This window comes from Myiozetetes cayanensis, unplaced genomic scaffold (genome assembly GCF_022539395.1).
Source record: "Myiozetetes cayanensis isolate MyiCay16 unplaced genomic scaffold, myiCay2020 scf23, whole genome shotgun sequence".
Classification (NCBI taxonomy): domain Eukaryota; kingdom Metazoa; phylum Chordata; class Aves; order Passeriformes; family Tyrannidae; genus Myiozetetes; species Myiozetetes cayanensis.
The window spans coordinates 3,695,789-3,717,049 of NW_026087445.1; the positions used below are offsets into that span (position 1 = coordinate 3,695,789).

The 21,261-nt window shown below is 43.8% G+C and overlaps 1 long non-coding RNA gene across 2 annotated transcripts in view; it reads left to right on the top strand.

The window, feature by feature from the left end:
• Positions 1 to 21,261, top strand: part of LOC126642333 (uncharacterized) — a 174,613-nt gene that overhangs the window by 122,001 nt on the left and 31,351 nt on the right. For both annotated transcript variants that reach the window (XR_007629420.1, XR_007629419.1), the window contains exon 2: positions 7,859 to 7,959. This is a non-coding gene — a long non-coding RNA (uncharacterized LOC126642333). The remainder of the gene's footprint in view (positions 1 to 7,858; positions 7,960 to 21,261) is intronic.

The following is a 21,261-nucleotide window of genomic DNA, read 5'->3' on the forward strand; positions in this document are numbered from 1 at the left end:
TCAGATATCTTGTCCAGGCTGGTTGTTCAGGATCTTTCTAAAGTCTGTGCACAGTGTTACACATCTCACAGTGATTGTTCTCGTACCAATTCTGATATCCAGATAGATGAGATCAATAATCTGTCTTCTACAGATGTCAGTCATGCTCTGGATTCACCTTCAAGTGATGGTCAGACTAAACCCTTAAATTTTAGATGGCTACATGTAACTCAGAAACTACCCCCAACTAATTGACAAATTCACTGGACTGGAACTAAATGAGGCATATCCTTAGTACTCTGTAGAACATGAGTGTTTCCTGAACAGACATCAATTCTTCATGTCCTTACACATTCCCCTAAAAGCCAGATCCCTGAGAAATGAAAAGCTTGCCAGCTTCCCTCTTTCTGCTTTGTCTTGAGAGCAAACCAGGGGAGGTTCCACCCAATATAAACAGTTGGAAAGCACCAGGGGTGATACTGTGGCCCCAATACTGCAGATTTTCATACAATCAGAGCTTCATTTTCATTCTGATGTCCCTTTATGTGCCCCTTCCATGAGATTCCTTTCAGGGCAGTGGAGGGTACCAGCTCAGATGAAAACATACAGGTATAATGGTAATTCCATGCCCTGGGGCTCTTCTTGGCCCTTAGATAATGTCTAATCACAAGCCATTAATTGCAGCAGTAGAGCCCTGCTGCTTCTCAAATACTTGGATTTGCAGATATGAATAAAATCAAAGTCCTAGAAAGCTGTTTGTTGTCTAAGTTCAGACATCTGACTTGGGTGTCAGAGATAACTGGCTGGAACCCCTAAAGCACCTTGTAAAACCAACAGAGAAAGACTTGAAAAATATGGTAATTCGTGCCAGGATCCTAATTTATCTGTTCCAAATTTGGAAGATCTAATCCCTCTTTGCTGGCTACAGAAGGAGTCTAGGAATATGACCCACTAAACTTGGATGCCCAGGGTGTCTCACATGAGTCAGTGTGAATGAGAGATGATGCATTAAGACTTTATTAGTATCTGACAGCCTTTTGATCATGGTCTATAGTAGTTACAAGTAAAGACATGAGGGTGGGAGAGGTGCCAGCCTGTCTGACTCTGGGTTTGTTCCAGCTCATCTCAGCTCATGGCTGTCCTGCAGCCTCCTCTCCACAGACCTCCTCCTCTGTTAATTAACAGATACTGGCCCAGAAGTATTAAAATTGCATGTCCCTCTCCCAGAATTTAATTTATCTAACTTTTCTCAAAATAAACAATTTCGTTTTTGCCGTTGCCAAGATAAATCTCTTTCTCTCACGGACTCCATCCTCCTCCTTTTGGCTCCACTTCCCCCCTGAGCAGCAAAATCTCACAGGTCTCAGAGGAGAGATTTTGCCCTCTCCTCGTGTAGGCACTGAGGGTTGCTGCTCTGCTACATCACCCTGATGGGGTGATCACGGCATCATTAAGGCTAGGAAAGATCTCCAAGATTCTCAAGTCCAACCTTGGACTGAATACCACCTTGTCAACTAAACCATGTCACAAAGTGCCCCATCTACTCATTTTTTGAACAGTTCCACTGATGTTGGCTCCTCCACTGCCTGGGGAGTCTGTTCCAAGCTATGCCACTCTCCTTTCTAACAGGATTTTGCACTGGCTTTTTTAGTTGTCTTAGGCAGGTTTTCTTTTATTCCAAGCAGGAAAGGTGCCTGGAGAGGGGAATAGCAGAGAAAGCATCCAGAAAACCCCGGTAAATGTGTTTAGAGGGAAAATATTCCCACAAGGAGCTCTGTTTGACTGGTGGAAAATGTCTTCTTCATTGATAGTAGCTAATGCAAAGCACACTGCCTGCAGCCTTTTATTTTAATGTAGACATCTGAAAGTGACTGTATGATGGAGGGAGAAAGGGAAAGGTTATGTGTCTTCACAGGCCCAAAATGGCAGTATAATGAATATAAAAGCTATCCTCTCCTCCTCTAATATATTCACTCACCATTCCACCCTCTTTTCTAGTGACTGTAAACAACATTTGTCATCAGCAATGGGCTACTTTTCATTATAAAACTGATCTGGAAACTACATTTTTATTTCACGTACATCAGTGGTGACGGGAGAAGAAACAGGGAAGGGGAAAATATATGTCTGGAGCAGGAGAGGGACCTGGGACAAGTGTAGCCTGCACAATTCTGGGGATCATTCATAGTCTGGCCTCCAAGACAGAAGATGGTCTAATGCCTCATTAAATCCTACTGAGCCAACGATGATGCATCGCACCCTTTCAATCTTCAATGAAGTAATGCAGTAAAAAAAACCCTAATTTGCACGTTTAATGCATTCATTAAGCTATTAGTCTTTCAACGAGAGATTTAATAGCAAATTAACAGTTTTTATGAAAGAAAAAACAACAACAAAACTCCCCACTTAGTAGAATTACTTTTGTGCCAGAGCACAATGCAGGGTAATGGGCAATTAGGGGTTTCGGAGAGGAGGATGGGAAGATGGGTTTAATTTGTGTTTGGTTTATAATTAGCTGGTGCTTGGTGCTTAGAATGAAATGAAGTGGATCCCCTTGGTGGGTAAGACACTGGACTTGGGCAGAAAGCAGAGGGGTTAATGAAAATGAAGGAGATGGTAGGATTTAGAAGCAGTCAGTGGTCCATACCTGAAAGATTATTCTCACATGATACAGGATTTTTTCCCCAAGTAAGACTTGGTTGTGTTCAGACACTGGAGGTTGAGTGCATGGTGACTTGGCATTAAATCAGAGTCCTGACCCCAGCTGACAGGACAAACTCCTTCAAAGCACAAGAGTTACTATCAGGACATTTAAAACCCAGCAACAGCGCAGTCTTTCTATTTAAACCTGCGCTTAAAGTTGAGCCAACTCTCAAGTGCTTTGCTTAATAAAGACGGATTGTTTATTTAGGTCCAAAGCCTGAATTTCAGGCTGAATTCAGTTTGGCAGATATGTGCCAGTGCAGATGGTTGGCACAGGGGGGCTGTTCTGTAACTTTTAGTTTGTGTCTCTTAAAAAAAAATAGTCCTAATGAGAACACTGAATTCCAGGGAAGACTTTGGTGAGAGAGAAAGAGAATTGTGAAATCAAGTAGTTGTCTGAACTCACTGAAAATAAATATGATACTTTACTTGAAAAGGAAAGAAAGAAGTGGAGCTGTGTTTGCTTGCTTGTTTATTTTTAAATGCCATTTCTAAGTTTTCTATTTCTTTGAAAAAGAGTTGACAGAATACTGAAAACCAAATCCACAGGATTCTTGGTCTGCATTTTTTTATTTCCACACAAACTTTTGGAAAAAAAAATATTTTCCTTTTTTTTTTTTTCTGTATCAGAAAAAAATTCTTTCAGGGATCTTACACTTTGATTTTCAGCTGGAGTGAGATAGAAAGAGGGAGAATAGTCTAAAATCAATTTCCTAAAGGTCTGAGGAATCATAAATACAGTTTGAATCAATACCTTGTGCATGAGAGTTTGAGTGTGTGTGTGTGTGTGTCTTCCCTCACACGCATTTATTCAAACAACTGCTTTCCCATAACAGAATATTCAGTTCCTTAGGGATAATAAATTGGCCTTCCAAAGTGGAATATTAGCATCAGGCAGAGGATCCTTAACATCTGCTTTTCCAAAACTTTTCTCTCCATAGGGGATTCTGTTCTCTGGCTGACACTGGTTTTATGTTGCTGTGTGTGCATTGACATTCAGGAGAGGAGAACACCCCTTATAAAAGCATTTTAGTGCAAACTCTGAGAGCTTTAAAAACCAGCCTCAAATTAAGCAGGTGCTTCAGCTTTGTCACAGGTTGGTAATGCAGCCACATCTCGGTGTCCTTGAACCCTCTGTAGGTGAGGCCAAGTTAATTCTCGTATGGCCATGGACACAAAGAGCAGTTTCCTTGCCTAAAAACTCAGTAGGATCCTCAGGGCACGAGGCTGACTGTGCTTGCATCCCAGAGCATTGTGTTCTGCATGCTGCTCTTCCAATATTTACCCAAGGTAATGGATAGTAGTAAAAAGACTTTGCATTTTGGGAAGGAGAGGTTGGAATTAACAAACTGCATGTGCAGCTTGGCTGGGGGAGCTCCTGGCAATAGACACTGAGTTATCCACAAAATTTCAAAGTCAGAGGGTCAGGGCTGCTGTTTGGTAATAAAGCAGAGGAACAGCACATGGCTCAGCAAAGGAGGCTCCTTCCTGGAATGCAGCTGGGTTATTATAGACACAGAACCCTGAACCAGTTTGTGTTGGAAGGGACTTTAAAGCTCATCTTGTTCCAACCTCTGCCATGGGCAGGGGCACCTTCCACTAGCCCAGGTTGCTCCAAACAAACTCTTGGACACTTCCAGGGATGGGGCAGCCACAGCTTCTCTGGGCAACCTATGCCAGGGCATCCCCACCCTCACAGGGAAGAATTTCTTTTTAATATCTAATCTAATCCTGCCCTCTGTCAGTGTAAAACCATTCCCTCTTGTCCTGTCTCTACATGTCCATGTCAGAAGCCCCTCTCCAGCTCTCTTGTAGCCCCTTTAGCTACTGGAAGGTGCTGCGAGGTATCCCCAGTGCCTTCTCTTCACCAGGCTAAACAGCCGCAACTCTCTCAGTCTTCCTTCATAGCAGAGGTGCTCCATCCCTCTAATCATCTTCACAGCCCTCCTCTGGACCTGCTCCAACAGGTCTATGTCCTTCCTCCCATGTGTGTTAGTGCTGGAGGGTCCCTTGCTGTGATGTGCAACGACTTCTTGGACACGCTGCTGAAGCATCCCAGAGACCTGGGACATGGATCCCCACGCCAGAGGCTCCTGTGTCCCACGGCAGCAGAAGTAATGGATGCTGTCAGTGTTATCCTGAGCACAGCCTTGTGCAGCCAACGCTGTCAGCTCCTTCTTTTCACTCTCTGGAAGCCAAATGCTGTTTTCCCTCTAGTCCCTTTCGCTGCATTCCCCCACGGAACCATTCCAATGCAGTGAGGTGGGGATGGACTCAGCCACCCGTGCCCTGTGCTGTGTCTGCAGGTCTGGGAGCTCTGGAATCAGTGACACAGGACAAAGTGTCTCATTGCTCTGGGATCACCTCGGCTCTGTGGCTGCCCAGGCTCCAACTCTCTGTGGGGAAGATGCATCTGAATCTCATCATGTCAGGTTTTTCTCCTCAAGCAGCTTGGTGTGTGGGCTGCTGCCTGCTCTCTAAAAGCTTCTGAGATATTTGTAGCTGCTCTGCTTGTTCTGATTTTGCTGGAACAAAAATAATTACTCAAAGGACAGGGGGAAAAAAATGTATGTATGTGTACATATGTATGGTGTATTCTGAAAAAAACAGTTTGAAATGTGCCACAGGACTGCACTGTGCTTTAAAGGAATGTCATGAGGGAGACAGCTTTGTTCTTGCTGCACAGTGAAGGTCCTGAATTAGGAAAATACCACAGGAGAGAGTTTGCATGTTTTGAAAACTACACCAGGATCACAGCTCTGCCCTGGAATTTCATTACAGTCCCTTATATATTCTGGCATGCTCTGGTAAGGAAGGAAGAGTCCTGCCAATTTGTAAGGGTTATGGTTAAATTTATGGCTGGAGGGCTGATCAGATCCAGCTAATGCATGTTGCTGATATAATATTGTATATTTCTTCCATCTGGTCTTCAGCTTTCTGGGATTAATTTCACATATGCAGAGAGAACTTGTGACTTCCACAACTTTTACTTCCCTGGGTGTAATGACAGATAAGGCAGATGTGCCCATTTCCCAACCTGCCCTGGTGCTGCGACTGAAAATATTTTAAACCCTCCAACCTCAAATCAAAGAACTGTTTTAAATTTAATCTCTGAACACTTTGAGCTGAGTTTAAGGGTGAAATTTGCCTAATGGAAGTCCTCAAAACCGAGCTCAGGTGGGACCGAAATGAAGTTTCAGCTTTCGCAATGAGTCACATCACAGGAGTTCAATTCCCCCACGTCTCGGGCGAACTTACCAATCATTTGCCGAATTATTGCACACATGTGTCTACAAAATCTGCCTACCTGTTATCCCTCCTGCTTTGAAGACCAGCAGAAAGCTGGGACTGGCACAGCCAGCCTGTTGTAATTGAATTTCCCTGCCTCCTGCGTTGTATTTTATCAGGTGATGACTCGGAGGTATTTGCATTGCACAGAGCTGCTGAGGAGAGCGGCTGAAAAACGGTGTGAAAATGCTGATAAATAGCTCTAAATGAAAGTAATTTTAGCAAGAGCACTGGTAGGCAGCCTCAGTCTCCTTTTTGGTGACTCTAACACTCCAAAGTGAGGGCTTCCAACAGGCACAGGGAGGGAGCAGTGTCACACAGCACCCGAGGCTGCAAGAGGCAAGAACTGGCTTTTCTTTGCCTTCCTATTGTCTGAGTCCAGCTGGATCGCCTTAGTGGCCAGATTAAAGCCTCAAAGTTCTGCTGCAGACCCATTCATGGCTTTCTTTTCCCTTGTGAATGGGAAATAGGTGGAGGATATTAGGGCTCACAGCCCTGGAGGACACAGCTCTTCCTCTTTACATTCATCTACCAGTTGGATTAAAGAGAGGGGCAATGGCAGCTCCTCATGGGTGTATCTGAGCTTTGGTTCATAAGACAAATATCTTAAAGGCCAGGTGACCTCTAGATATGCTCAGACCTTGGTCTTCTCAATTGTGTTTTAAATTTCATGCTGTTCATTCTAAGACCAGAGTAAGGCACCCACAAGAGTTGCAGCTAAAGCACCACCACATCAACTGGTCACCAGTGGATGGAAGAACAGAGTACTTCCAGGTTGTTATTTTTTGATATTAAGATTGAGACCAATTTCAAAGCTCTTCTGAGATGTATTTAATACAAGAAAGAAGGGCTTGGGGGGGGGGGGGGGGAGTGGTTTCTAGGCTTGCACTGATGGAAACCTGAAGCTCAAAGTCACTTTTTTATTCATTTTTGTTTGTTTGGGGGTTTGTTGTGTTTACCTCTAAGTAGAGGTGGAAATAGCTCACTCCAGCTCCTTGTACTTAAGGATCCATTTGTGCTGCTGCCTCAGCTCCTCCCGTGCAAGGCAGTGAGTTGAAAGAGTGATTTAGACACTGTTAACACAAACGAGAGGAGACAGGCCAGTACTTAGCACGACAGACTACTCAGAAAGTTTAGACAGGGAAAAGCTGTTTCTTTTCTCTCTGTCGTTTCCCCTTTGCAGCCTGCAGATGAGAATTTCATAGCAGAATAACTCAAGGAGAAGGAACCCCTAGGTAATTCAGCTGCAGTCATCTGGCAGCCCTTAAAGTCCGTGGTCTGTGTGTACTGGCAGGTGCTGTGTACAATGGAAAGGGAATTGTTCAGAATGAGTGACAAGGCATATTCTAAATATCCAGTGCAAGCATTCAACAGGGAAACACAGGAAATACAGAAATGAGAGAGGCTGAGTGGTGGTGTTGCTGCTCTGTTCAATCTGAGTCCTAAAATCCTGGATCCCAAACTCCTGGGTTAGATGGGAGGTATTGGAGGGCAAAGTAAAACAGCTCCTGGGTCAGTAGATTGGCTGACCACTGAGTGGGCTGACTGTAAACCATATTTAAAGTGTAAAAACAACAAAAAAAATTCAGATCCATAAGGTCTGAATTAAAACCTACTGTAGATCTCAGGGTTCTCCCAACCAATAGTCACAATTAAATCTACTTTTCAGACATGCATATCAGTTTAAGACCCAGAGGCAAGAAATAGCTTTATCTACTAAAGTGAGACTCATCTCTGTGCAGATCACCAGGGAAAAAAGAAATCCTTTGCTCTGAATGCTACAGATTTAGTTTGGGTAAACACATGTAATTCATGGATGAATGTATTCCTGCTTGCTTCACCTTATAGGAGTGAATCTGACCTCAATATTCAAAAACATGTTTTTCAGATCAATTTGACCTGTGTTACAGTGTCCACCCTTTGGGGATACAGGAGAAATCACTCCAGCATTATTCAACAACCTGGGCAGCACATGGGCATCTGAGCAGTGTGAGTGTCTCTTTTTTTCCTCTCCCAGGATTTTCTGAGGAATGAGATAATTCTCTTAACTCTAGAAATAACTCTATTAATATTTTTGAATGTAGCTGGTTACACTGACACAAGGGAACTGGCTGGAGATTCTAGGATAAAACAGAATCTATTGTGCAATTCTCTAGATTAAAACCATCAGACAACTAAGTGGATTCAGAAAGTCAAAAGGAGAAATGCCCTGTGACAATAGAAAAATCAAAGTTTTCCAGATACTCTCTTGGGTGATGAGTAAACCTATAAAGAAAGGGACTGATCAGCAACGAGAACAACATTTCAGATGAGCTGGGGAGATAAAGTGAGACTTGCAAAATGTCAAGGTTTTAATTTCCTCACAGAGGAGATTCTTTGTAGAGGAAATTAAAACAAACAGTAGAAATTCCTTACCCATAGTAATAAGGAGTATATAATAAGAGAAGAAGCACTGACACCATGCAGAAAGAATGAGACCAAGTTTGAACATAATCTGCATTTGTCCTCAAAACAAAATGAATAATTTTCTTTCAGTTTCTGTAGGGTTGTTGGTAATGACCACGGCATAAAAGCAGGGCATGGATAGGAGGGAGTTTATGGACACTTAAATTACTCTGGCTGAGGTAGAAGTAAAATTCAATCTTCTTGATGTGATGATAATGAGAGGAACAAACTGCTTTCATTCCTGATTTCTGAAAGAGCCCTTTTACAGAATGTTGGTTCAGTAGCAGGTTGATATTATTTGATACAAGAATAGTAAGCACATGTATTTCAGAAAAAAAAGATGATCAAGGCACTTGCAAGTCTATTAGTGTGACCTCTAGTTTGCAAAACCAACTTTGAATGGCAGTTTAAATAAAATAGTGTAAGATGGATCACAACATCTTCTCTGGGAAAAGATCAGGAGAGAATGGGGTGGTATCTTGCTTGAGAAGTTAACTAATTTCTGTCTGTTTGATGTAGTTTAGATCTGTATCCAAATAAGCAAGAAACATTTGAGACAGGCAATATGAGCAATTCTCATTAAGGCAGAGGTAGGCCAAGTGAAGTTAAATCTGATCAGAAGAGTGTTACAGAAAGAGAGAACTTCTACAAAAAAGAAGTATTTCTGTGAGGGGGTTAGAAGTGAAATTCTTCAAGAATCAGTCTTGTCTGATCCAAGTTCACATATGCATTACTAGTGGAAATTATTAGTGATGAATGATGTTAAAAAAAGATGGTCTAAAATGAGTGGAATTTGCTTGTGCTAAAGTACTGATGAGGACTGGACAAGTGAACTGAGAAATCTGTGTGGAAAAACAAAGTTTATGAGCCTGAGAAATGCCTGGAGATGTTAGACAAGCTCAGAAGAGTCTGCTGAGGTATCAGGATGTGATGGAACTGCGGAAAAGGCAAATTCTAAGATGCCTCAGGCAATGTGTGTCTAATAAAGCAAGAGAAATGGCAATATTTTTCTATCAGAGCCTGACACAAATTCATCTGTAATGCCAGGTACAGCTCTAGACATCTGTGTCTAATGTAGACTAATTCAGATAGAGGTGGGTTCAGAGAAGGACTGATGGGGAAAATCAAGTGGAGGGAGAGGCAAAGACTTGAATTTTTAAGACAAGTAAACAACTGTTGTTACTAAACAGAGAGTCTTGAGGGGTATGTGGAAAAGATGAACAGAAGGATTCAAAATGCCAGAGAAGGAGATGATTTGTTAAGCTCAAGGGTAACACTGGCACAAGAAGAAATGAACGTCAACAAGCCATGATTAAATTCAAGCTGAAAAATATAAGCAGGAGTCTCAAAGTCAGAAGAGACTGAGCTTTATGGCAAAGTCTGCTGAGAGGAGAGAAAACCTGAAATCCTTCCCAAACAACTAGAGCCACTAAATGAAGGTACTTACCCCTGGGATTTGGTCACATTAGATTCCCTCATAATTAATGTGAAGAGCCTCCTCCAGAGGGTGACTCAGACCTTGGGTGGGTTGAATCAGCTCAGAGGTGTCTCTCCCTCCCCTGAACTGAGGTCTGAGGTAACTCATTTCTCCTCCTGGTTCCTCAGATCCTTGAAGTGCGATGGGTGACTCTGCAAATGGGAAAGGGCCAATTAATTCTTAGATGAAGGATGATTATTTGAAGATATTCCATGGAGTACCTGCATGATATTATCTATTACCTGCAAGAGCAAATGCACAAATTTGAAGACTCAATTCTGTTTTAGATCAGTTTGATACTGCAAAGTTCCTACGTACTGACGTCATTTCAGCACCTTTTTCTGGCACCTTTTCTCTCATTTAAGGCCAAAAAATATTTCAAAAGGAGGGTTAGACTGCCACAGTTACTTTGTCTCAGCTCTGTGTAGTCTCTGCATTCTGCATTGAATTATAGCATGGTCTCAGGTGTCACAGGAAATCATGGGAAGTTTAATTTTGGGAAGAAAGATGGGTTGTGCCCATGGGCAGTAGGTTTTGTCTCTGTTGGAGAAGGAGCAGAATTATTGACTTCCAGCTCTTTGAAATTGAGTCTGGATCTATTACAACAAATCTTATTCATTTTTCCTGGATTGCCAACCTGTTTGGAGCAGGGATGAAGCAGTACCAATCTTTTGGGCACAGGTGATTCCTCTGTTTCACAATGTGTAGTGGCCTCTTCTATGAGACACAATAGTGTGGCCACATTAGTCTGTCTCCTGATGTACACCAGTTGTTATATCCTGGTTTCAAAGAAATTATGCTTCATTCTCTCTAGCTTAAGCAGCTCAAACCTCTGTGACTATGTTTTTCAAAGTGCAACATTTAAATGGCCCTTCCCAGGCCTCTCACTGATCTCCTCCTCCATTTTATAAAGTGGTGCTAATTTGAAGGCATTTTAAACTATTCAGGAAAGAAAACTGCAAGTTTGGAGGTGATGGGGCCTCCAGTGAGGGTGAGGAGGAGGAAAGGGAATCTTGATAATGCTGCCCTTCCAGGGATTCTGCCATTAACTGATGCATTATTTTTCTAAGCTCATTAAATAACCCTTAGAACTGTGAAAAGGTCAAGAGAGAGGGGAAGGAGCTGAAGCTGCCTGTGGATTTTGGTCGTACTGCAATTTCCAAGCAAGCTCAGGAAGGAAGAGGGGGGTGGAAGAGGCAAGGAAGGAGGGGAGTGGAAAAGAACTGTTGCTTTTTTTTTTCCTAATTATCTTTTTATGTAAACAAATGTTTATCCTCTGAACTTCCCCTACACCGCCCATCTATCCAAATCCCACTGTAACTTACCTTTAGCAGCTGCTCTCTGGTGAAGCCACCAGCTTTTGTTTACAGCAAACAACTAGTTGGGATCATCTCTGGATCAGCTTAGACATGGGGTTGATGTCTTTGCCCATCACTGAATGCCCTTCAGGATGTGAGGCAGGAATTTTGGTGTCGTTGCTTTAGGAAGCCCAGGCTCTCATTAGAAACACCACACGCAGGAAGGTCTGAGGTATGAAGTCCATTTGTTACTTTTTAATGGGTTTATATTTAAAACCAGGTTGGAGGACACAAAGATTTGTCTTTGCAAGTCATAAACCTTCCAAAGAGAGACTGAGGAACAAGTTCTTCAAACCCACTGATGCTTGTGGGTTGTTTTCTTAACTTGTGAAAGAGAAGATGCAAAGCAAAAAAAAAAAAAAAAAAAAGAAAGAAAACAAATAAGTGAGACAAGTTTTCAAACTGAACTAATAGAAAAATCAAGGGTAATGTTGCCTGATCAAATAGAATAATGAAGTTCACCCCTTTGCAGAGCAATGGATGGTATCTTTGATACTTTTTATGATGTTAATATGATACTAAGGTGAAATGTGAAGGCAGTAGAAGAGTAGGTCTGTGATGAATCAGTGAACAAAGAACATAATTTGAGTCCACTGCTCAAAGAGACTCCCCAACAAAGCCCATATCCCTTCACTTTTTTTGTACAATTCATCGAATAAACCAGTGCCCCAAACACAGAACATGCCACAGGATTTGATGCAATGTTCCCCCTCTCCTTCCAAAAGAAGTCAGTCAAAAAATCTGCACAAATAAAAATCCAAGAAATTGGATTCCATATGAATAAGTACATAGTGTTGTGACATTTAAAAAATTTTGATTTTTTTCCCAGAACCAATGAATATAAAGCACAAATTTCTGCCCTTTGCTTTTAGAAAGCTGGGAGAACCTGTGTTTATTTATCTCAATGCAGAAATTGTATGAAAGCCTCATTTGTATTGGTCAGAAACAGAACAAGATTGTTTTCTAAGTTCAAGACTACTCCCATCTAGGACTGGATTTTAGTAACTGATGTTTTAGTGCATTAAGGTGGATTCACAACACTGCTGATGGGGTCTCAGCAGTCTGTGTGCAATCAGTTCTCGTATCTGGATGTCACAGCACTTTATTTTGCCTTCCTTCAGGTTTATTAATCCTGGTACTCTGCTGAGTGTGCACCAGTGCAGCATTTGGACCCTGAAAATGCAAATGCCTATCAGTAATTTCACTCAGCTCCACCAAACACATTTGCAGTTGAGTAGGAGTTGTTTCGGTGCTCTCTGTGGCGAGCATAGATTTGGTCTTTGCTGTGTCTTAGTCCTGAACTGGAGACACACAGGCAAACAATCCATGTCTCTGGTGGTCTGAGGGCAGGTCCTTTGCCCATATGGATGGGGGGGCAAAACTCAGTGTTACCCTTTTGAGCCACGTGCACAGCAAGGGCAGGTGGAGATAACACAGGGAAGATGCATCACTTGACCCCGACAGGGGATGTAGTTCTGTCCACAGCGATCCCAGAGAGTGGTTAACCTCAATTTATACATCATAACTTTATGTGGCAGATCACACCCTGGATTGGAAGGACACAGAGCAGAGAAAGGGCGCTCAGTGCTTACGAATAGATTGAGGTCAATGGGATTATGGGGTTCATCCTTGCTGGGCAGTTACAAATCCCAGTTTGTGCTGTTTGCTTCTGAGTTCACAAAGAGCACAAGAGTGATGTCTCAATGTTAGAACACGTATTCCCCCACCTACGAGTGTGTGAGGGCACAAGCAGCACATCTGCAGAGCAGGGGAAGTGTTTGGAAAGCACTTCCCCTTGGGATTAGCACTTGAGCAGAGCGGTGTGTTGAGCCAGAGTAACACATCTCTGTTTACTGAGCAGATTTTGCATGTTGGGCTGAGTGAGAGAATAAATACAAGACTCAGATGAGCTTTTCCAGAATTGGAACAGTTTCTTTGTCAATGCTATGATTCCTCCATTTAATTCCCCAAATCAGAGTGGCTTCACCCATCAGCTCAGCCGAGAGCGAGCACGAGAGGGAGGAAGCATCTCTTACTTTGCAGCTCTCTGTGTTCTCAGGCATTGCATCAAAGTGGCATGGAGCCTCCTGGGAAAGGGATTTGCTATAACTCATGTCAGTCCCAGCCACATTATGTTTATGGATATGATGGACTGAATACTAAAATTACCATTTGCACAAATGATCCCACAATTCCTTCAGGCCTACTGTGTCCCTTTAATAGTCCAATCTTTCAATAATGAAGTGGAGATCAGTCAGAACTCTCTGAAAATCCCATCTTTTTCTTTCATTTCTCTTTTTTTTTCCTTCCCTTCCCTGCTCCTTTTTTTGGGGACCTTTTTATTGCACACATTATTTTCATCCTTTCTCTGAGCCACATCCATTTACCAAGCGGTTTTAAGGGAGATCAAAAATGAGATTCGCAATATTCTGTTAATACTCCAGAAGTAGCAACGTGGCAGACAATTCATTGCTGCTTGGGGCAGTGAGTCATGCAGAACTCAGAAGTTCAGGAACTACACACAGGGAAGAGGGATGCTATTCATGAGGCCTCAGAAACAAATATAGTGCAGGAATGATTCCTCAGAGAGCAGATTTCCTTCCTTAACACCATTCATTGCATGCCCTGCTCCATCTCTTTTCAGTTTCTGCTCATTTCCAAGATATTTCCTGAGATTAATATACATGGAAAAACAGTTGCCTGATAGTGCTAAACCCAAGAAATTATTAATTACATAGATCAAAAGAAGACCTGGACCAAGGTCTAAGCAAAATCAAGGAGGGTGACTCAATTTTGTCTTTAGAAATAGTTCTACTACAGTTTTATTCACCTGTTTCTCGGGAAAATAAATATTCTCTCTGTGAGAGAATCAATAGGATTTGTAGTAAAGTGAGTTTTTAAGGACTCAGCCATAGATAAAAGGGGTAAGGGAGACTTAGCAGAAGTGGGATCTGCAAAGCAGGTTAGAATATAACTTTAGATTGATCTAACAAAGAATTAAGTGGAGATGGACAGGCATTGAATCCTGGCTCTGGTACTTGACACAGGGCATGGTCTGGAAAGGTGATGGGAATGGGAAACCTGCTGACAACAACAGAAGTTCCTGCCAGTTATATTTAGCCAATAGTCTGGGGAATTGGGAGCACTAAGAGGCTGTGCCCTAGAAAGGAATGGTTCTGTATCGTGTGTCCCTGTTGGGCCTGCAGCCCACAGTGCCTGAGCCACATGCTGAGGTGCTGCCAAAAAAAAGCTCCATGAAATTCATAAAGCTCCATAAAAAACGAGTTTAGGAAAAAATATTTGGAAAAATTTCTTCCCAGAGAGGGTGGCCAAGCACTGGCACAGGCTGCCCAGGGCAGTGGTGGAGTCCGTGTTTCTATGACTTTAAGTCAGTGGACTGTACTGTCATTAGGGTCTGATGGAGCTGTACAAATATACAAATGGGAAACCTGGATCTTTCTTTTCTACTTTGTATTCATACATTTGTTGATTTCTGCATCTCTCCCAGCAGTTCATTCTGCCCTCCCACTTCCTCAGTTTTCTCCTTCATTCTCCTTCTGTTGCCTGCAGTGCTTTTCTCTCTCTCCTCCTAAAATCATCCTATTTTATTTGACGTACATTTTTCTTTTAGCCCTTTTCTCTTTTCCTCCCTTCACATCAGTGTGCTAAATAGTATTGTCAACCAAAACATGGATATGGTCCTGCTGAGGGGAGATGATGCCCTGGACATAAAACCCACCCAGGATTATGGATAAAGCCCTTAGATTCCAGAGTGAACACAGCCCCACTCGACCCCTGAGCTGAGAGCACCCAAGTTCCTGTAACAGTGTTGTGCTCAGGGACAATTTCTGCCTGGAAATCAGTTTGCTGCTTTCTCTGGGAGGCTCCACAAAGCACAGGCAGCAGCTGCTGAAATTGGGAAGGCGTACTCAGGATTTCAGCAGCCTCCCGGTGGGAGATTCCACTCCTGCCTTGGAAGCCCCGTCTCCCTTCTGCCTCTCCAGTGGTGGGAAGCTGCTGCTGCCTGTATTTGTTGGCAATTATTTCCCCTGTTGCGTTTGCTCTGTTTTCTTGCTCACGTTAACGCGGCTCTTCTCGCTGCCTGTGCTCAGCTGCCTATTTGTCATTTCTGCTGTTTGATGTGTCGTGGTAATCTATGTGCACCCAGCCTGCTGTGCATTGATATTTACTAATGGAGCTTCTTGTATGCAGAGGCTGTTTGCAATAAAAGGATAATGAAAAAAAAAAGCAACAACAACAATAAAAAACAAACATAAAAAAACCTGGCTCCTTGACCCTGGCCAGGCAGTTTGTGAAATCGCAGCTATCGACAGTGGGATATCCACCCTCCTCCTTAGGATGGGGAGGAGGAAAGAGGGGTGAGAAGGGACCTGGGGAAGGTGCAAAAGGAAGGAGGAGAAGGAAAAATACAGGAGAAACAGTGAGCAAGCTGAGAAGTGTGTGAAAGAGATGTCATTACAGGGAAGAGGAGATGGGCAAATGGAGAGCAAAGTATTGTAGAGGGAAGGCTGGAAAGCCAGGAAAGAGAGAGAAACTGGGAAATGGTGCAAATAGAAGGATGAATGTGGGGAGAGGCAAGAGAAAAGCCAAAAATGAAGGGAGAAACACAGATGCAGAGAGCCCAGCTGGCTGTGGAGTAAATGGGTATGGCCCTGTCCAGAGTCAATAGAGGGACAGTTGGTGGCCATGAGCAGAGCCAGGCTGTTCAGACCACATGGGAATGCAACCTGTGAACTTCCAAAGGTGGCTTTTGATTTATGGCAGTGGAGGATTTGTCTCCATAATCAAATTTCTGTCCCACAAAGAGCACACAGCATCATCACCTGTACCTAGAGTACAGATGTTCTGAGGCTCACGTTCATGTCTGCCTCCTCGTTGTCACTGCCTCTGTGGGCTGTGCCAGAGCCTGGCTGAGCCAGCTGAGGTTTTCCATCCAGGAGCTTGTGGAATCACCTCAGGACACAAAAAGAAGTGTGTGTGTTAGGAGCAGACCTCAGTGCAAACTGACCTCTCTGGTCCTCTCATGAAGCTTTAAAATTCTGGAAAGTTTGGTTTTGCTTTCCCCACCCCCAGCTCTGCCTCCTCAGGGGCTTCTGTTCTCAGTGATTCCACTTTATCAGGGGGAAATCCGTTACCTGCAAAGATGTTTTTTTGTTCCAAGAAACTCAATGCCTGGCAGGCTTGTCCTGTCAGAAGGGTCCCCTTTTCTGTCTTGAAGAACAGAAGCACTTTACAGGGTTTGTCTTGCAGTAAGATCCTTATTGATTTTTAAGGATCTTTCAGTATCAAACAACAGTGGGATCAGTAGATGTCTTCATACTTGCAAATTGACCAAAACCAGTCAGGTGGTTTTTTTATTTGTTTTGTTTTGTTTTGTTTTGTTTTCAAATCCTGGACTAGTCCAAGTTGTGGGAAATAAATGAAAGTCTCTGAGAGCTGACTGCAAGATGCAGGTGTGGATGCCAAACATGATGGTATCTGAGGGTTTAGTGCCACGTCCAGGGAATTTTGGCTCACTAGACTCTGGCAAAGGGGCAGGACTAACCTAATTAATTGCACACAAAAAGCCTATCACAAAGCTGTGTTGTGGTCCCAGAGCAAAGGCAATCAGTTCAACAGCAGCAGTCGAGAAATGCTGACTCAGCAGTGCAGCAGGGAGGTATTTTTCCAGGGGTGCAGGATCCCCAGTGCAGAGCACAGAGCTCCTGCCCTGCCCTGCAGCTCCTTGAAGCCCACCTTGAAGGAAATAGAAATTATCACAGGGACAAACCAGTGCCCAGGGTCATCTGCAAGGCACCAACCCGTGTCTTATGGCTGCCAAGGAAACTTTGGAGGAGATCACATCTCCCCTCTCCATTGTCCCTCCCATGACTGTCAGCTGAGCCCTGCAGGGTTTGCCCACTCCTGCCTGCAGTGTGAGCTGTCCAGTGCAGCAAATGAAGTGAAACAGGTTCAGTTCAGTGCAGACAATCTGTATTACAGCTCAGAAGAAGTGGAGATGCCTGCACCTCTTCAGCTGGTGGCAGCACTGCCTGGCCCAGCCCTCACCGTGCTCCCTTGCCTTTCCACAGTGCCCAGGGCTGGGATTCCTGGGGTGCAGGCAGGATCCACAGACACTGCCTTGTGTCAGACGATGCCTTCTCATCCGGAGCTCTGGTGACTGCAAAAATGAGAGCAGAGTTTGTGCAGAGGGGCTGCTCAGAGCTGAGTGCAGCTCACCGGGGGCTGGGGCACATCGCCTTCTCCTGGGCAGCACCGTAAGTGCTGGTAAATTGTACAACAAAAGCAAATTAAAGCTGAGTGCCTAAAGCAAAGCACTTAAATCCATACTTAATGGCCCGATTCCCAGAAGAGTGCAGTCCTTGGAACCAAAAGGCTTACTCTGACACGTGACTGTGGCCTTCAGTGTATTTCTGTGTGTTTTCGGATGAAGTACTTTAGGATGAGTTACTGTCAAGCTTTAACCCCTGCTGGCAAATCAGCCCCACGCAGCCACTCGCTCCCTCCCCCTCAGCAGGATGGGGGAGAGATTTGGATGGGTAAAACTAAGATAACTCCTGGGTTGAGATAAAGGCAGGTTAATAGGTAAAGCAAAAGCCACAAACACAAGCAAAGAAAAACGAGGAATTCATTCCTCCCTTCCCATGGGAAGGCAGGTGCTCAGTCTATCCCCAGGACAGCAGGGCTCCATCAGGGATAACGGTGACTGGGAAAGGCAAACACCAGTGCTCTGAATGTCCCCCTCTTCCTCCTTCTTCTCCAGATTTATGAGCTGAGTATGATGCCATAAGGTGTGGGATATTCCTGGGGTCAGGTGGGGTCACCTGTCCCAGCTGTGTCCCATTCCGAACCCTTGTGCACCCCCAGCCTCTGGGCTGGTGGGGTGAGGAGCAGAGAAGACCTTGACTCGGTGCAATCACTGCTCAGTGACAGCTGAAACACCCCTGTGTTGTCACCACTGTTTCCAGCACAAACACAAAGCACAGCCCCATTGCAGCTACTATGGAAAAAAATTAACTCTACCCCAGCCAAACCCAACACGGTTTCCCAGTGGCTTTGCTGATTTAACTTAGGCAGGAGGTGGATGTGGATGTGGATGTGTGAACTTACTGAAGTCAACTGTGCTCTGTATCCTGTGAATCCAGCCCTTGGTGAGCATGAAGTGAAGCTGGACCTAATTCATTCCACATCCCCTGGCAGTGAGTGGCAGCACGAGTTGCTCTCCAGGTCCTCACAGAAACACATCCCCAGTGACAGCAGAGGTGCTCTGCTCTTGTGTGTAACTTGGCAGCACTTGCTGCCATCCCAGAACTGCCTTTAGTGGGTGTTTGTTAATCCTTCCACAGGGTTTCACAGAAGCAGGAGGAGCAGGGCTGAGCTGAAGAGGATTAGCAGGAGTAATTTACAGGCAGGGATCTCATTCAAAGATATTCTGACATGGGTTAGGACCAGTCTGTGGCTTTTAGAGTCTCTAATACAAGGGCAATTATCAATGATCCAATCCAGACCAAGGGAACTGCGGTGCCTCCTGCCTTTTACTCAGGTTTCAACAGCCAAAGGTGTGGGGTTTTTCTAAACTATTTTTTCCCCATTGTTTGACTGTTATTAACCTGAGCAGTTTGCTGTTTGTTATGAGGTTTCACAGGAACAGGTCAATTACAATGAAATGTTTGATGAAGGATAGTTAAAATTAATTGTTTTGACTTCATTTTGTAATGACAAAATATTTTGTTTGAGAAGAGAAAAACACTTGATTTTCACATTTTTCTCCAATCTAATTTGTATGGATTTTATATTACACTAAGGCATTAATTTTAAATAGCTTGTAATAGCATAGATTGCAGCACATTATGGCATTTTGATGTCTCCATGTGATTTTTTTAACACAATTTCTCATCTGTGGTAAGATTTGAGAACCTAGGAGGCTGCTTCCAATTCAGAAGAGGAATTTCCTGTAAAAATGGAAGTTCACTTTACTGAACTACAACTACGACCTGAACAACTCATCCTTTCCTTTCCTTCCTCAAAATACCCACCATCCTTCTTCCCTCTGCCTGCCTTCAGCATTCCTTCCTCATTCTTATTTTTTTCCATTTCTATCCTTACGCTCAGCAAAAATCTTCTGTAATCTAAAGGAACAGTGAAGGTCTATGCATAAACCCCAGTGTAGTAGGAAGGGACAAAATGGGGCTGTGGGCACAGCAGGGTTAGGTTTCATTCCAGTGCAAAGAATTTTCATCCCTGTAGTCCACAGATATGCACACTTACATATATTATATATATTTGTATAAAAACTTCCACTCATGTCTGCAACAGGCCCTGGCACAGGTTGCCCAGAGAAGCTGTGGCTGCCCCATCCCTGGAAGTGTCCAAGGCCAGGTTTGACAAGGCTTGGAGCAACCTGAGCCAGTGGAAGATGTCCCTGCCCATGGCAGGGGGTTGGAGCCAGATGATCTTTAGGGTCCCTTCCAATCCAAACCATTCTCTGATTCTGTATCCTTGTTCTAATGCCACTATTTAGCTCTGTGATTGTGTCACCCACAGGAGAAAATGAGTGGAAGTGGAGCATTGGAGTAACAAGAGGGAAAGAGAGCAGAGGAAGTGAAATCAGAAGGTGAAAGGACAAGGGGCAGAATCTCATGTGAAGGTCTGAGAGAAGTGGAGGAGATGAGTGTTCATTGTGGGGGAGGAGGGGCGAACACTGTCAGAGACACTGCTGGTGGTGACAAAGGAATTTCGGTGGCAGGTTTGTTTCTTCCCTCCTAACATCTGTCTGGCAGACTTGATGACAGTGTCATTCCAGCTGAATTCCTCTGTGTTGTACAACTCAGTGTTTCCATCTCATTTCTCTCACTACTCCTGTTTCCATCCCATTACACTCTGCCTCACCATCTCTTGCAAGACCCCTCTCCACCCTCCCAGCAGTGGCACCTCCTCCCTGGCCACCAGCCATGCTCAGGGGGCACAGGCACCCTCACATACCCAATTCTCTGTCCCCTGGAGAGCTGATGGCTCCAGCAGCCTTTCCCTCACTGGTCTCCAACAGGATGTCTCATGTTTGCCCACAAAGAGATCAGATGGGCCCAGGAAAATAAGGAATGGGGTGAGGAGGAGAAGTGTAAGTGTGCTGAGAGAGAAACTGCATATGAGAGACATTAGACATGTTAAGTATGTAGAAAGAAGATTAAATACAAGGTTGATGTAAAAATCTATGAAGACTAGGCTAGATTAGATAAGCCTAGAAGGAAAGCCATGTGGGACAGAGGCAAAGGAAAGAAAAAGGGAAAGGGATTGGCAGAGGAAGGAATGGTCCTTCATCTCATCCAAGGAATGTGTTTGCAGTCACTCAGCCTTTGCATCTGCTGTTTCTGGGGACAGCAGAAGCTTTGTGAGAGGATGTTTGTTTTTAAACAAAACCTTTTATCTTGATAAAATGCAAATTTCACAGGGATATTGCATTTTGCAAGGTTGTCTTTTACAAGTCAAAAGGGGAAAAGTCTTAATGCTTTAGTCTATCCATTCCTTAGGACTGCTAAATGTCAGTGAACACCTGGAAAATTTCTCTGGCTGTGTAGCTAAGGAGGATGGCAACAAACTTGTCCCACGAATAAACTGTTTACACTCTGTCTTCACAAATACATTAGATGGCTATTTGAGAACAGTGGAATCCAAATATAAACAATCACATGTAAACACATGTAAATATATATACACACACACACACTCTGTGTATATTTATTCAAACTGTAAATTCTGTGTTTGTCAGCTCCCAGTGAATCCATTACTTGCACAGATGCAGCTGGGAGCCCTCTAACCTGGCACAGTCTGAGATATTCCCTCCAGCAGAACCCACCCTCGCCAGTAAACTGGGAGCTGATCATACTTTATAAAATTTGTACTATTCAGGCCCAAAGACATTTCTGTGCCAGTGAAAGGGCCAAATACCTCTGCTGGTGTGAAACCCATCCCAAAGACCTTGCGAGTGTCTCC